Here is a 5,679-nt window from a genome sequence, read left to right on the forward strand (position 1 = left end):
AATAAACTTTGGCCTCGATTTTGACACACTTGCAGGTCGAATTATCCAAAACGCCGCCTTATCTCCCGATGAAATTGTCATAACTTTGTTGTCCCAAAATTTCAAACTTGTATCTTGTGCAGTTTGGAATGTACAATGATACATGAGTGAGTGTACAGAACGAACAGCTTTATATATATAGATGGAGTCTGCCACGTTCCTTCTGCTCGTTGCGCACATTTTCTTTAAAACAAACTTAATAGACCCCTGTAATTTTTTAAGTACGGTGTCTAAAAAGAAAGAATTTAAGTGAACTTATTTTACCCCCGCGAGATTGAGTTCACTTCACTCTCGATAAGCACTTCATTCCAAGAAAGTTTTGATTGTAGATCATTTAGATTAACAAATGAACTACGATGAACAAACTTCTATGAGGTGTCGATCGTTTTATGGAAATAGATTTAGTCAACTCGAATTATCGTCAAAAAAATGATCGAGTTGAAATATTCAATAATACTTTCCGTGAAAAATCGAGTTGACGATATTTCGATGTACACGTATTTTTACATAACTAATTTTAAATCATTTTTCATTTCAGGCTTTACAGGTATTCCATTTTGCTATTGAGTCAAATATATTACGATTCTAAGACTTAAGCTGAAAAAATTTAACTTGCGATTGTAAATCATATTTCCGCATCCTACTCATGTTCAGTCTTCAATTTAATTGACGAATAAATTTAGTGCCAGCCTGCCGAATGACCTGTTTTTCAATTCCTCGTTGCTATTGCGGCCAATACTTGACTTATGGCTGTCCGTTTTGGTCAAATTTGACAAGTAAACATTACTCAAATTGTGAGCTGGAACCCCACGGAGACATGTGAATCGAGGTAGCATTGAATACGAAACGGGGCTGTTGTTTTTGCCACCTGCAATGGCACGCACACACCTCTGACAGTTTAGCTGTCATTAATAAAGAGCTCCGGGCTCACACATACAAGCACGCATATAAGTTCACGTAGGTACATATACACGTAAAGATGGCATAATTGATGTGTTTTTGCGAGTAATGTTGAGCTTTTTTGGGCACATTTCGTTGACTTGCCAACTTTGGCCAGCCATTACTTTATGGTCCTGTGCCCGACCCAACAACAGCCCCTTTAGGCGTTAAGCATACTTTCGCGCTTATCACTACTTCCGCTTGGTGGTGTCTCCGGTCAATGGTTTGGTCTGGAGACTAGGTTTGAGTCTATCCTTTGGTTGCTTGTTTGTCCGAGTTGAGTGATGACTTTAAATTGGACGTCGTTGATGACGGAGCAATGCACGTGTTTGGTTTGGCATACCGTTTACAATGGAAAAACACTTGTGTATGTCTCAAATGTCTTTTATATGCCTCTGATATGAGTAGAGATTTGAAAGATTATTGTCAACTGTGATAGTGATCAGTAGAGTCGAAAGAGATATAAAGTATAGCCATGGATACTTTCCTCTATCAAATTATGATTAATTTATTTTAAAAGTTGCCTTCAAAGAGTTAAGTTAATTATGTTTTTCTTTATAACATAGCAAGCTTATTTTTTTTTATTTCAGTTCACCTGAATAGCAGGGTATTTCATATTTCTGGTAGTTCTCAATATATTTAGTTGTTTTTTTGTTATAGTGTACGACGCCTACCATCATCAATTCTTCAGGTGTGTCCACTGCTTTGCAGCTTGATAAATGAATCGCCATTTGTAGGCGCAGCTTCGTTAATAGAAACAAATTGTTTTCGTGCCAAAATATATGGGAGGTGTGTATGTGTGTGACTGCCAACGATTAGTGTTGCTTATTTATAAAAATTGTATGGCATTCTGCGGCAAATTAATTAAAATTAATTTAAGCCATGTGCTTTAATATAAGAATAAATAAGTTTCTTTTGTTTGGCTTCGAAATGCGTGTGGGGTAATTCACTTTTATTTAAATATAATTTCGGAGAGGTTGTTGAGCTGCTACCTTTCGTTGCATTTAATTTAATTTAATTTTTATTCTCAACCCAGCCCACATCACATAATTTCGCGCTAGTCATTTCGACAATCCCAAACTCCTACATTCGCTGTTGCTGCTGTGCGCATTTCACTTTTCATGAATAATAAAGTGAAAGTCTAGTTGGGTTTGGACGGCTGCATTTCTGGCTGATTCCATTCAGTTCACAATGCACAGTGGTCGATTCTCATTATCTGACAGGCAATAATACTAAATTAAAAATTTAAATTTTGTTGATATTAATTATTTTCTTGCAAACTAACACCCCACTAATATTTATTCCAGTGTTAAAATATTTTTCCTATCGATAGTCAAGCAGTCATGAGTGTGCAAAACGTACGATAGTTTTCTGCCCATACCTGAATGCATTTTTGCGCCTTTTTAATGTGTTTTGCATTGCGCTGTGAAAAATTATGTTTTTACAATTTTTTTTTTTTTTCTTGTGTTCTGTAAATGTATGTATTAGTGGTAAATTGGCGTAGAACTTAACATTTCATTTAGAGTATTGTGACTAACATGCCAGCGACTTTCGTGGAATACAACTTGTTGTATTCGTTCCTTATATGTTTCTAATTATGATTATTATTAAAAAAAATATTATATATATACTTAAACAACGCATAAATAATGCAGCTATGTAAATAAAATATAAAAGAAAATGTAATAAATTATTTTCGAGTTTTCCTTGAATTTTAAAGGAAAATAAGCTGAAAAAATGGTAAGCAAAAAATCATCATTTTATTAATTCAAAAATTGATAGCTCTTAAACTACTGATTTAAATCTTGAACTTTGTGAAAATGAATTATAGATATATTCATTAGCTTTCAGAAAAAGTAAAGCTTTTTAAAATCGGTTTTGGCATTCTCGAGTAATAATGACAAATGTGGGCAAACCTCTAAAAAATAGCACCTTTTTAAAGAAATATTAAAAAAAACTCACCATAAAAAATGTTTTTCGTCATATGGCGCCCCAAATCTATCCAAAAAAGTGGTTTTGGTTCTTGTAATTATTTGGCTGTTGCCTAGTGTTATTGATTGCCATTTTGACAGAATCGACCACTGTGCAATGACTGCTTCGTTTCTGCAATACAGCAATTCCCCTGAGCCTCGCTCACTCCCTGCCATGCCCTTATCCTAACGACTTGCACCCATGTACATTTTGTAATTTTGTTGCATACTTTTGTGAGCCTTGCGAGCAGCACTTTCAAAAGGCAGCTACATCACAATTGTTACACAGGCGTTTTTCATTTTTATTCAGTCTGCACACTTCTTGTTGTGATGCATTTAATGAATAATTTTTAATAGTTTTGCCATTGAGGAAGGGTTTGTTTTGTACACTGACTTTTTAATGCATTTCCTTTTCAAGCTAGAAATTGGAATGTTTATGTGTGAGCACCAAAGCATAATGGATAGGAAAACTTATATAAATTGAGAACATATTTCAAAAAGTTCTTTTAAGTGAAGCTATTTTTATACCCGTTACTTCGATGAAGTGCATGTCACAGGCAGAATAAGGCATCTACGACACCAATATTTAAATATATTTTTTTATTTAGTCTCAGAGACTATAAGAGAATGAGTAAAAAAACTTGGCTCACTGACTTCTATAAGACCCACGCAAATTAAGTTTAATTTAAATTTAAGCCACGCCACTATGGCCTACTTTAGAAAAGTGCGTTGCAAAAATCAATTTTCGCGTTGATCCGTTTGGTATAAATTTTAAAATGGTTCAATTAAGAATTGGTTCTAGTAATTTATACAGAAAGCTTAATATTTCTAGAAAAGTTTTTGTGGCGTGTGGAGCTTTTCAAAGTTGGGGTAATTTTCAAAAACTTACTGAAGGGGAAAGTTTGAAGGGCAGCTTTTAACCAGTATTTGTTTAATCTGAGGTGGGGTTTGGTATCAAACTTATCTATTTGTGTTACCTGACTTATTATACTTTTTAAAAAAATGTCATAGATAAACCGTTCACAATGTTCTTTTCATGTATCAGTCAGTGCTCAACAAACAATCGAGATTATCGTTTTCCGTTAGCTCCGGTTATTCTCTGACCGTTTTGACGTGAACATTTAAAATAAAAGTCTTTTCAGTTTGTATTCGTGTATGTCACTGAGTCGACTTTTGATTTTAGTGAGTAATTATTTTTCTCGTAAAAAATGGGCCGCAAACAAAATAAAAAACTGCATAAATTTTTTAAAAAGCGTGTGTTTTTAGAGGTTGGTTTTTTGAGTAGAGATAAAGCTAACTTTTTAGACCTCGTACTTAAAAAAAGTACAGGGGTCTATTGGGTTTGTTTTACCGAATATGTGCGTAACAAGCAGAAGGAGGCGTGGCAGACATCACAAAGTATATATATTCTTGATCAGCATCAATAGCCAAGTCGATATAGCAATGTCCGTCTGTCCGTCTGTCTGTCTGTCTGTCTGTCGGTCTGTATGAACACCTAGATCTCGGAGACTATAGGAGCTAGAGACCCCAAACTTGGTATGTGGGTTGCTCTATATTGCAAGCAGATCAAGTTTATTTCAAAAATTGGCCACGCCCCCTTAACCGCCTGCAAATCGTCATAGAAAATTTCATATCGAAATTATAAGAGCAATTTGAAAGCCAGAAAGCCAAGATTTTGCACAGACGAAGATATAATTGTCCTAGATTTTTGCTGAAAATTTCAATCCGATCGCATAGTAAATAGCGAAGATATTCAAATAATAAATTTTGCGTAACAGGCAGAAGGAGGCGTGGCAGACCCCATAAGGTATATATATTCTTGATCAGCATCAATATAGTAAGTACGGGGTCTCCGACAGTCGAGTATGCTCGACTGTAGCACCGGCCGACTAGTTTTTGTTAAATCTGGCAAGTCATTTATGTTCAGTTTGGTTTGCCATTTTATCATGAACATTTTGACAAAAGAGCAACGCCTACAAATTGTGCAAATTTATTTCGAAAATAATGGTTCAGTTGGCGAAGTTAAGCGCAAGCTCCGTCTATTTTATGGTCGACACAATTGTCCATCAGAGCAATTAATTCGGTTAAAAATGGATCGTTTTCGCACTACATTTACTCTATGTGATATTACGCATCCACAGAGACGTCGAACAGTGCGCACTGAAGAAACAGCTGCCTCTGTAGAGCAAAGTGTTGAAGAGAGAGACCCGAATGAATCGATTCGCCACCGTGCACAGCAATTGGAGCTTTGTCCATCAACTTTACGGAAGATTTTGCGCAAAGATCTTGGCTTACGAGCTTACAAGATCCAGCTTGTTCATGCATGCGTCGTGATTTTGGTGTATGGGCCGAAAATGAGATTGATCTCAATGCTGATTTTCATCCCAAAATTTTGTTCAGTGATGATGCTCATTTTTGGTTGAATGGATACGTCAAAAAGCAAAATTGCCGCATTTGGAGTGAAGATAATCCACATGAGACCCTTGAGACGCCATCACATCCAGAATAACTGACTGTCTGGTGTGCTCTATGGGCTGGTAGATTCATTGGGCCCTACCAGCCGCGCCGGCCACATGCCAGAAATCATATTTAAACATTAATGGCATAAAACTATCCTTCCAATAAAGCCAAATTGATGGACATTAAAACGAATTTCTTGTGTTTTATTTCAATTCGAAGTTCTATAACTCTAAAAATAACACCCTTTAGTTGATGTTGATGCGGTCTTATA

This window comes from Drosophila innubila, assembly GCF_004354385.1.
Source record: "Drosophila innubila isolate TH190305 chromosome 2L unlocalized genomic scaffold, UK_Dinn_1.0 5_B_2L, whole genome shotgun sequence".
NCBI lineage: Eukaryota > Metazoa > Arthropoda > Insecta > Diptera > Drosophilidae > Drosophila > Drosophila innubila.